At 44.6% G+C, this 12,438-nt stretch overlaps 1 protein-coding gene across 1 annotated transcript in view; it reads right to left on the bottom strand.

The window, feature by feature from the left end:
- The window catches only part of LOC137333349 (early endosome antigen 1), a 586,801-nt gene that overhangs the window by 113,301 nt on the left and 461,062 nt on the right, over window positions 1–12,438 (bottom strand). The window lies entirely within an intron of this gene.

Below are 12,438 nucleotides of genomic sequence, written 5' to 3' on the forward strand. Positions count from 1 at the left end.
ACAGTAGAAGGCAAAAAGGTGGATGGTAAAGCAGTTGTCAGCAGTGAAAAGCAAAAATTGATCAAAATTGGCTGAGATTAAGCTTTCTATTAAATTTTTTAAAAGTGTCTGCTGGGCTCTTTATATTCACGTTTGCCTTTTTCCATCACCTGGTAATTCTAGACACCATCTGGGTGCGACTGACTCACAACGTAAATGAGGTGGTAATGCCTCATTTAAATGTGTTTGTCCATTTTGTACTTGGTGATTTTGGCACATGCTTGAAGTGATGGCAGAAAATTGAGTCGTAAAATCTAGTGCTTAGAGTTTGACATGTAAACACAAATCTTTTAATAAATAAGTTGATCTCCCGTGAATTTGTGCATTGGGAATTCAAGACAAAGTGTAGTCTGGGTTAGGGGCTGGGATAATTGGACCAGGATGTGTCGAAAGGATTCAGGCCCTATTTTAAAGTGATACAATTAGTCCTTATTTTAATAAAATACTTTGATTTTATATTATTATAGTTAAGTAGCAAAATGTATGGTATATTTGGGAAGGAGAGTAGAGTTGGTTGGAGCATAGGATGTTCTTTGCAGTAGAGGTTGAGGAGCTACGAGATACAAAATGGAAGTGCTAGAGTGCCACATTGATTTAATTACAGCAAGGCAAGTTTACAAAAGCAGTTTCCACTTGAAATGCAGATATTTTTTATTTGTTCCTTGGATGTGCATCATGTAGGTAAGACCACAATTATTGCCCATTCCTAGTTGCCCTGAGTAGGTGGGCCTTCTCCTTGAACTGCTGCAGTCTTTGCTGTGATGGTGCTCCCTCAATGATGTTAGGTAGGGAATTTCAGGGTATTGTCCTAGTAACATGAAGAAATGGCGATATATATCCAAGTCAGGATGGTGTGTGACTTGGGAGGGACACTTGGAACGGATGATGTTCCCATGACATTACTGTTCTTAATCTTCTTGGTGGTAGGGGTCACAGGAGAGGGAGCTGCTGTCAAAGTAATCTTGGTGAGTTGCTGCAGTGGATCCAATAGGTTAGACATATTGCAGTCCACAGTGCACTGGCGGCGGAGGGGCAGATATTGTGTACAGTGGCAGGGGCACAAATCAAGTGAGCTTGTGGTCAATGATGACCTCCCCGAGATGTTGATGGTGAAGGACTAAGTGGTGCCATTGAAGGTCAGAGGGAGATAGCTCGGCTTTCATGTGTTCAAGATGGTCATTACCTGACACTTATGTGGCATGAATATTACCTGTCACTTATAAGCCCAAGCCTGGATGTTATCCAGGTCTAGGAATTTATACAATGGAGGTGCGCACAGGTTGAAGAAGGGGAATTTTAATTCCCCCGCCCGATGGTAGCAGGGCAGTAGTGGAGTTAAAATTGTACTGGCTGGCTTCGCTTGTGTGCAGGGGATCACTGACTGCACACACGTAGCAATCAAGGCAGCAGAAAACCAGCCAGCAACATTTCTTAACAGAAAGGGATTTTATTCCATGAATGTGCAGCTGGTCAGTGATCATAGAACCATAGAAAAGATACAGCACAGAAGGGGGCCATTCGGCCCATCGTGTCCGCGCCGGATCAAAGAACAACCATTCTAATCCAACCTTCCAGCACCTGGTCCGTAGCCTTGCAGCTTACAGCACTCTAGGTGCAGGTCCAGGTACTTGTTAAAAGAGTTGAGGGTCCCTGCCTCTACCACCGATTCAGGCAGTGAATTCCATACACCCATCACCCTCTGGGTAAAAAAGTTTTTCCTCATGTCCCCTCTAATCCTTCCGCCAATCAGCTTAAATCTATGTCCTCAAGTTCTTGAACTCTCCGCTAGGGGAAACAGGTACTTCCTGTCTACTCTATCTGGGCCCCTCATAATTTTGTACACCTCAATCAAGTCTCCCCTCAGCCTCCTCTGCTCCAAGGAAAACAACCCCAGCCTATACAATCTCTCCTCGTAGCTCCAATTTTCAAGCCCTGGCAACATTCTTGTAAATCTTCTCTGCACTCTCTCCAGAGCAATTACGTCCTTCCTGTAATGTGGTGACCAGAACTGCGCACAATACTCCAGCTGTAGCCTTACCAGCGTTTTATACAGTTCCATCATTACATCTCTACTTTTGTATTCTATACCTCGGGTAATAACGGAGAGCATTCCGTATGCCTTCTTCGCAACCTTATCTACCTGTACTGCCACCTTCAGGGACCTGTGCACATGCACTCCAAGGTCTCTCACTTTCTCTACCCCTCTCAATATAACCCCGTTTACTGCGTATTCCCTCTTACTGTTTGCCACAGAAACATATAGTTGTGCGCTAGGTTTCCAGGCAGCTGTCAGGATGCCTTCATCCTGTGTCAGTCAACCATTCCCCCACTATTCTACCTGTCAAGGAACATCAGAGGATGGCTGCTGAGGGATAAGGGCTAGCCCCTCCATACTTGGCTGATGACAACCCCAGCACTCCTGCAAAACTGAGTTACAACCAGAATCAGGACGAGCATACAACTGGGCTCCTCAAATAACAGTTTAGGTGCCCGGATAGGTCAGGTGGCTTGCTTCAGTATATCCCACGGAGAGTCTCACGAATTGTGGTAGTGTGTTGCATGTTACATAACCTCACTGTCCAAAGACGTTTGCACATGGAGAAGGAGCAGAGTCAACACAATTTTATGAAAGGGAAATCGTGTATGGCAAATCAATAGAGTTTTTTGAGGGTGTAACTAGCAGGGTAGATAAGGGGGAAACCAGTGGATGAAGTATATTTAGATTTTCAAAAGGGATTTGATAAAGTGCCACAAAAGAGGTTGTTACACAAGATTAGAGCTCATGGGGTTGGGGGTAATATATTAGCATGGATTGAGGATTGGTTGATGGACAGAAAACAGAGTAGGAATAAACAGGTCATTTTCAGATTGGCAGGCTGTAATTAGGGGGGTGCCACAAGGATCAGTGCTTGGGCCTCAGCTATTTACAATCTAGATCAATGACTTAGATGAGGGGCCCGAGTGTAACATATCCAAGTTTGCTGACGATACAAAACTAGGTGGGAAAGTGAGCTGTGAGGAGGACGCAAAGGGGCTACAAAGGGATATAGACAGGTTAAGTGATTGAGCAAGAAGGTGGCAGATGGAGTATAATGTGGGGAAATGTGAAATTATCCACTTTAGTAGGAAGAACAGAAAAGTAGAATATTTTTTAAAAGGTGAGAGACTAAGAAATGTCGATATTCAGAGGGATTTGGGTGTCGTTGTACATGAATCACCGAAAATAACATGCAGGTACAGCAAGCAATTACAAAAGCAAATGGTATGTTAGCCTTTATTGTAAGGGGGTTGGAGTACAAGAGTAAGGAAGTCTTGCTGCAATCATATAGGGCTTTGGTGAGACCACACCTGGAGTACTGTGTACAGTTTTGATCTCCTTACCTAAGGAAGGATATACGTGCCTTAGAGGGGGTGCAACAAAGGTTTACTTGATTGAGTCCTGGGACGAAAGGGTTGTCCTATGATGAGAGATTGAGTAGAATGGGCCTATATTCTCTGGAGTTTAGAAGAATGAGAGGTGATCTAAGTAAAACGTATAAAATTCTTAGAGGGCTTGACAGGGTAGATGCCGGGAGGCTGTTTCCCCTGGCGGGAGAGTCTAGAACTAGGGGTCATAGTCTCGGGATAAGGGGGTGGGCCATTTAGGACTGAGATGAGGAAAAATTTCTTCACTCAGAGGGTTGCGAATCTTTGGAATTCTCTACCCCAGAGGGCTGTGGATGCTCAGATGTTAGTATATTCAAAACTGAGATTGATAGATTTTTGAGCACCAAGGAAATCAGGAGATATGGGGATAGGCCGGTGAAGTGGCGTTGAGGTGGAAGATCAGCCATGATCTTTTTGAATGGTGGAGCATGCTCGAGGGGCAGTATGGCCTACTCCTGCTCCTATGTCTTATGTTCTTATGAGCAGCAGGATGAACATCCCTTATCTGATGAGGAAGACTTCGATGAAGGCGAGGTAGGAGCAGAAGAGGGAAGGCCATTACAACACCTAGCAGCCGTAGAAGCCAGGGATGACTTGATTACTCAGTGCTTTGGCTGACCTGCTCATGCCTCTCTGCATTAATGGTCCTTGTTACCTCATTCACCATTTTTCACCCAAGTGTCAATCCATAGTGCCTTTTTCGAAGTTTTTTTTTAAACATTCCTACTACTCCTACAACATGCTTCCCCAGTGGCTTCAGTGCAGCTGGTGGAAGGCTACTTTTGCTCAAGTGACAACCGTTGAGATGCTTGTCATTGGCGACCTTTGGCAGAAGAGGGAAGGCCATTACAACACCTAGCAGCCGTAGAAGCCAGGGATGACTTGATTACTCAGTGCTTTGGCTGACCTGCTCATGCCTCTCTGCATTAATGGTCCTTGTTACCTCATTCACCATTTTTCACCCAAGTGTCAATCCATAGTGCCTTTTTCGAAGTTTTTTTTTAAACATTCCTACTACTCCTACAACATGCTTCCCCAGTGGCTTCAGTGCAGCTGGTGGAAGGCTACTTTTGCTCAAGTGACAACCGTTGAGATGCTTGTCATTGGCGACCTTTGGGAGCTCAGGCCTGGCTACTGACTGCAGCATCTCAGCTGCTGCCGGGGCATTCTGGCCCAGCTGGCATTATGGTGAGTATTAGTTGAGAGGGTGGGCGAGGGAGCAGGCATCCTGAGAGACGGAAACATGTGCCACTCCTGTTGGGCTACTGCCACCTCCATGGGGCTGCGCTTCATCACTCCCACTGATCTGTGGGAGAGCGGACTTGAGAAGATAAGCCTCTATCCATGTGGTTCGCCAGTGTCTCCTAGGTGGAAGAAACACTGGAGTCCTGAGTCTGAGTTGCAGCAGTTTGAGCTTCCAACAAAGTTTCCAGTACTGGTGACACAGACTCTTGGTGTGAGAGTCCAGTTGTAGCGTTCATGGAAGACTGAGCGCTGATGCCCTACGACAGAACGGAGGCGGACTCCTTCACACTTTCAGACACTGTGCTCCTTAGCAGGCTTGTCATACAATTGCATGTATGCTGAAAGGAGTTTTCTTTTGAAGGTTAGGCCCCTGAAGTCAGTATCTCTCTCCTCCTTAGCAAAGCTTGGAGCCGAGCTTGCTCTCCGGCGAGCTGTTTGCTGGACTATCCTTTCCACTAGTCCCAGCTCCTGCTCACTCGTGCTGGCTGCTTCATCAAGTACCAACCTCTCTGATGATGCATGGGAAGGATGGAGCACGTGACGTGCATTTTCTGGAGGACCGTCCTCCTACGAATGTTCCTTGACAAGGTGCAGATGCTGAGAAGGACTTTAGGATCAAGGGTTAGGTGTTTGGAATGAAAAGGAGAGACAGTACAGTGTCCCCTTGTGATTGATGGAGAAGCGATCTCATGCACAGGAGAGAAATGTTTAGAGTGCTGAGGAATGGCTCGTGTGAAGCATAAACACTGGCATAGACCAGTTGGGCTAAATGGCCTGTTTCTGTGCTGTAATTGCTATGTAATTCTATGTTAATGGAGAGGGGGTGGGGGGGGGAGAGGGGATAGTTGTCAGGTGTTATGCAGACAGATGGAAAAATGAAGACCTGTACTCATCCTTGCTGCCTTGGTCAGGTCATTGAACATTTTTTCTGCATTGAATCCAGGTCCTGCAGGTGATGCTCCTTGAACTGCCAAACTCAGCCACCTCTCTCCAGGCCTGTTGGACATTAGTACTGGAGATATCTGGTACTTGTGAAACTATACTCTAGCATGCAATCTACACTTCTAGTCGGGTAGGAGAGAGAAAAAAAACTAAGAAGAAACCAGTAGGAGAAGCTGTGATTCGGTGATGTGAGGCCTGAGTTCAAATATTGCTGAAAGAAAGTAGTTTAACAGTTTTGAGGCCTTGTGAATGAATGAATGGAAGTAAGAAATGGTACTGAGCTGCAATTTCTTCACAGTGAGGTTATAAGAGGAACATGCAGGATGTTTTTGGAGCTTGGCAGAAACCAGAGAGAAATATAAGGATGAAAAATGATCACATTAGTGCATAAAATATAGAAAAAGAAGAAAGTTTGCGACAGGGAGAGAGGTTGGAGGCGAGAGGTGAGAGCAGGATCATCTATTAGGTAACAAGCGTATTATATCCTGTCCAGGAGTGTGAGATAGCTGTCAGAAGAGCCTCCTGGATACATACAAGGGTAGTATTCAAATCCTGGATATGGTTTAGTGGTTAGAGCTGCTGAGTGGAAAATAAGTCTTTGGCATAGAAGAGGAAATAGAGCATCTGTTGGGCAGTTTTACTAATGAAAATATTGGAATTCTATGGAGAACATGAATGTCGATGAATAAAGATTGAGAATCCATTAAAAATAAGAGATGGTAGCAGCGGTGGATTTGTGAGAGCCCTGAAGAAACAGTGGGGGCAATTTTTCTCTGCCTAATGTCATCGGGTTTCTGCCACAGGCTGCAGGGTCAATACTATCATACTTGATAAGGCGGATTGTGCTTTAGCCACTGTTACTTCTTGCTTGTGTCAGAAGTGTGAAAAGACTTGGAAATGGATGGATTCATGAATTATTCATCATTTAAGGTTGCTCGAATCTATGTACATTTTCTAATGAAAGGGGAACTGAAGGCAGATCTTCATTTAGGGCTCTTCGTTAAGCCTGTTAAATGGGGAATATCATGTATATAGGTCTTGAAATTATGCTATAGAATACTAGAGTACAAATGCTTAATGGATTTGTTTGAAATTCCTCGCTCTGTTATTTTAGTGAAGGTGGCTGCTATTTAGCTTCCATTAAAGTAATGGAGAGAGAAATGAAATTAGTAAAAAAAAAACACAGAATCATAATTATGGTGGATTTCAACTACCCCCCAAAAAAGTAGCAATCAGAGGGAGTGAAATGGAAGACAGGAAAGGAGTTTTCACAGTGTGTACAAGACTCCTTTCTGACCCAATATAAGAAGTCCAACAAGGGAGGAAGACCTAGTAATGGGAAATGAACTGGAGCGGATAAGAGAAGTAGGTTATGAACATACACAAAATGCCAGGCAAGAAATGACCTACTGGTCCATCCAGCCTGTCCCAATCAAATGTGATATCTTGTGCATACACTTTCTATAGAATATCTAGGGACTAGTGATCACAATATAATAAGATTTAAAATAATGACTCAGAGAAATATGGATAGCACAAAGACCAAAGTAATTGATTGGAATAAAGCCAACAATGAGGTAAGCAGGAGAAAATTATTGAGAAAGAGGTTGAACAACAGTGGGCTTTATTTAAAGGAGAGATCAATAGAGTTTAGAAGAACTATATTCCGCTAAAAAAATAAGAACAAGCGAACCAAGTATGAGACGCTGTGGGTAGATAAAGAGGTCAGGATACAATTGAATCTAAAGAAAACGGCAGACACAAAGTACATAAATAATAAGCAAGAGGATGTCGAAAGGTAATATGTTGAGCTTAGGAAAGAGGTTAAAACCACAATGAGGAAATATGAAATGAAAATATCAAAGAATATAACAAGAAACAGTAAAGTATTCTATAGGTACGTAAGGAATCGGGCCAGAGGGATAAGCAAGATAAACTCACAGGAGATGACACTGAAACAGCAGGGATACTGGATGTATACTTTGGGGTGAATCTTAACCTCCAAGAACAGGTGTGTTGGGGGTGGGCGGATAGTGAAAATTATTTATTTTTCCAGCGCGACCACAGCCTGGTTCCAATGCACCCACTTCCGGGTTTAACGGAAGCGCATTTAGACGTGTGTGAGTAACCTACTCACTGTAGTTGGGTCCCTAATTAATGCAAGCAGGGCGGGTAGTTCTCGGAGAAATTAATGTCATTACTAGACATTAATTAGGTCTTTTTAAATTGATTTTCACAGACCTTTAAATTTAATGCCTCTAGCGCGGGTTTCCCAGGACTCGAGAATCTCGCCCGTCAAAAGGAGGCAAGAAAGGCCGGATCATCAGGTAAGCGCCTTTATTGCACTGCTTGTGGGCCAGGAGGAGCAGGAGTGTTACCTCCAGGCCCAACAAGCTTACCTGCCACGATCAGCTGACCCCCCCCATGATGTTTAAAACCCCCTCGCCGATGTCCGAGACATCCCCCGATGTCCGAACCCGACCCCTAACGTACAAATATAATTATGAACATTTAGCACCTTCCAGCCTTCCAGTGTCGCCTTGTTGCGATCTTCCTCCTGGCATCCGCTCCCCGGTTGCTTTCCTGCTCAACAGGTAGCCAGCCTGTCAATCAAGCTGGCTATCGGGCGGGAAACCCTTTGAAGAATTTTAAAAACAGGTCCTACTGTTAAATTCAGTAGGACCTGCGGAAAACCCTTACGTCCAGGTTTCCTGTCTGCAACCCCCCCCCCACCCCACCCCGCTCTCTTCTTGTCTCCAAGTTAATATTGGGACCTTTATCTCAGTTTTCACTTACGGGACGAACGAAGATGAAATGACAACAGTAGGAGAAGTCAAGAGGATTATTACAAAAATTAAGATAGAAAGAAAGGAGATGCTAGACAAAATAGCCAAACTTGAGGACAAAACAGAACAGATTTACTAGAATGATTCCAGGGATGAGGGACTTTAGTTATGTGGATAGACTGGAGAAGTGGCAGGGCAGGTTGAGAAAGTGGTTAAAAAAGCACACGGGATCCTGGGCTTTATTAATACAAACATAGAGTTCAACAGCAAGGAAGCAATGATGAACCTTTATAAAATACTGGTTTGACCACAACTGGAATATTGTGTTCAGTTCTGGGCAACGCACTTTAGGAAAGATGTAAAAGCCTTAGAGAGAGTGCAGAAGAGATTTACTAGAATGATTCCAGGGACGAGGGACTTTAGTTACCTGAATAGACTGGAGAAGCTGGGGTTGTTCTCCTTGGAACAGAGAAGGTTGTGAGGAGATTTGATAGAGGTATTCAAAACCATGAAAGATCTAGACAGAATAGATGGAGAGAAACTGTTCCCATTGGCGGAAGGGTCAAGAACCAGAGAACATAGATTTAAGGTGATTGGCAAAAGAACCAAAGGTGACACGAGGAAAAACTTTTTTACACAGCGAGTGGTTAGGTTCTGGAATGCACTGACCGAGGGGGCGATGTAGGCAGATGCGTTCGTGGCTTTCAAAAGGGAACTGGATAAGTACCTGAAAGGAAAAATTTGGAGGGCCATGGGCATGGGGCAGGGGAGTGGGACTAGCTGGTTTGCTTTTGTATAGAGCTGGCCGTGCTGTCACCTTTCTATGATTCTATGTCCAGATGGATTGCACCAGAGGATACCCAAAAAAACTAGGGAGGAGAGGGCAAAGGCACCAGTATCTACATATAAAAATTCAATAGAAAAAGCAATAATGCCAGAGGACCGATGGGCAGCAAATGTAATTTCTATGCTCAAAAAGGGAGATAGAACTAATCCAAGGACATATAGACCAGTTAGCTTAACATTAGTGGTAGAAAAGAGACTAGAATATTTGCTACAAGGTGAGATAACAAAATATCTAGAGATGGAAAATACAATAAAAATAGTCAGCAAAGATTTACAAAAGGAATGTCCGACTATAAATTGGGCCACGTAGTGCCTGTTTAGTAGGCGCTACGCGGCATCCTAGGGACCCAAATTGTGTCCGGAATGTGTGTGCACACTTCTAGTGTAACATGTGCCAGACACCATCTTGGTAAAGGCGTTTGCGCACACAGAGATAATGAACTCCGGCGGCATGTAAAGTAGGGAGAATATGCGGTAGATCAGTGTGCAACGCTGATTTAAAGGGACAGATGTGATTTTGGAACTCAACGCTCCAGCCAACGCACGGTGTTAACCTCGCACAGCTGAATAGGTTGTGAACAGCATGTTCTATTTAAAAGGATCATGCAAGAGTTACACGTTAGTTGCTGGATTATTCCTTCTGACTGCTGATGCATTTGTACCTGTTTTTGGAGGTCTCCTATACTTGAATACTAGGACGAGGGGACATAGCCTAAAAATTAGAGCCAGGACTTTCAGGAGTGAAGTTAGGAAACGCTTCTACACACAAAGCGTGGTAGAAGTTTGGAATGCTCTTCCGCAAACGGCAGTTGATGCTAGCTCAATTGTTAATTTGAAATCTGAGATTGATAGATTGTTGTTAACCAAAGGTATTAAGGGATATGGGGCTAAGGCGGGTATATGGAGTTAGGTCACAGGTCAACCATGATCTCACTGAATGGCGGAACAGGCTTGCGGGGCTAAATGGCCTACTACTGCCTATCCTATCTTCCTATAATAAAGTTTCAATACTCCACAGGGAGTGGGCTGGCTAGTTGACAGGCAACAGCAAGGGCACTGGCGGAGTGGCAGGGGTGGGACAGGAATGCTGTCATCCTGAGAGAGGGCAGCAGGTTCATGTTCCATGGAGCCACAGCCACTTGTTGCCTCCTGTTATGCGCCATCTTCTTCTGCAAGAAAGCGGGATGTGTGTCCTGCAAGATGTTTGGGTGCTGTGCCTGTCATGGTTAAACAACTGCCAGTGTGTATGACCTGTGAGTTGTGGCTGTGTGGCTTGCAACAGTGCTAGTGTGTGAGAGTGAGAAGGAGCATCTGATTGGAAGAATTGAGTACTGATTGAAAGAGTTTGTTGGTAGGTGGATGATGGGGGGTGTAGTGTGTGGAGCAGTGGATGTGGCTAGTGATGCAATTGGTAGGAGATACCACTTCACAGTTGACCTCACTCACCTTGACCACTCGTGTCATAGCATTGAACTTCTTCCTGCACTGCATCCATGTTCATGGTGCTATGTGCGTGGCATTGACTTTGTTCCCTTCTGCCTCTGGAGCATATGTCTGGAGGGCCTCTTGCCCTCCTGCGGATATAGGATGCCCCTCCTTCTGTCCATCTCTTGCACCAAAGCCTCTAATGCATCATCAGAGAACCTTGGTGCACGCTCTTTTGCAGGCCCGGTACAAACTCAGATTGGCAAGTTGGTGGGGTCTGACGTGCAGATCGGAGGATGTGGGATTTAATGGTGCACGATCTTTATTCAACATTTTAACATAACTCATCAGTTTGTAACCATAGGGATGGGACCTGTATCTGTGTTTTACGTCTGCGATGTCTGATCTCAGTTAAGAGGTGCAAGCTGCCTTTAAGTGGTGCTCGCCACTCGTGATATCTGGGCTCCCTGCTGGTGAACAACCACTCAACAGCGCAGGTCGGCCCTGGCTGCTTGCAGAAATCAGGTAAATCACCAGGCAGCACGAATGTTACGTTGCTGCCTGCGTCTCAATGACCGGGCGCGGGTTAATCGCGCACCATGACCCCTGCGCCTGGTTTTTGGGGGGTTATCCAATATGACCCCCGTCATGTCTAAACAACCTTATTGGATTCTTTGAATTAATAACACAAAGAGTTGACAAGTGCAATGCAGCGGATGTTGTATACATGGACTTTCAGCCTTTAATAAAGTGCCACCAGAGATTGTTTCCCCTGGCTAGAGAGTCTAGAACTAGGGGGCATAGTCGCAGGATAAGGGGTTGGCCATTCAAGACTGAGATGAGGAGGAATATCTTCATGCAGAGGGTTGTGAATCTTTGGAATTCTCTACCCCAGATGGCTGTGGATGCTGAATCATTGAATATATTCGAGGCTGAGTTGGATAAATTTTTGGACTCTAGGGGAATCAAGGAATATGGGGATCGGGTGGGAAAGTGGAGTTGAGGTCGAAGATCAGCCATGATCTGATTGAATGGAGGAGAAGGCTTGAGGGGCCGTATGGCCTACTCCTGCTCCTATCTCTTGTGTTCTAGACTCATGACAAAGTTCAGGATGTGTGGATTCAGGGGCCCGGTATAAGGAAGCCACTTATTTCTGGGGAAGTAAGAAACTGAATGGGGTAGAGGAGCAAAGAAATCTGGGAATACAGAGATATATACATGTACTTCTAGTGATATATACATGTATGTATATATCACTAGAAGTAGCAACACAAGTTAATAAGGCCATAAAGAGTGCAAACAAAGTACTTGGGTTCATTTCTAGAGAAATAGAATACAAAAAGCAGGGAAGTAATTTAAATTTCTATGGAAACTTAAAGCACACTTGGGGTACTGTGCACAGTTCTGGTCTCCATACCACAAAAAGGATAATGAAGCACTGGAGAAAGTGAAAAGATTTACAAGGATGTTGCCTGAATTGAGAGGATACAACTATCAGGAAAGATTAAGCAGGCTGGGACTCTTTTCTCTGAAGAAGAGAAGAGTAAGAAGAGACCTGATAAAGGTCTTTAAAATTATGAAGGGGTTTGATAAGGTGAATGTGGAGAATCTGATTGCACTTGTGGGTGAGTCCAGAACAAGGGGGCATAAATATAAAATGGCCACTAACAGACCAAATAAAGAATTTAGGAGAAATTTCTTTACACGGAGAGCGGTGAGAATGTGGAAC

This window comes from Heptranchias perlo, chromosome 16 (assembly GCF_035084215.1).
Source record: "Heptranchias perlo isolate sHepPer1 chromosome 16, sHepPer1.hap1, whole genome shotgun sequence".
NCBI classification, from domain to species: Eukaryota; Metazoa; Chordata; class Chondrichthyes; order Hexanchiformes; family Hexanchidae; genus Heptranchias; species Heptranchias perlo.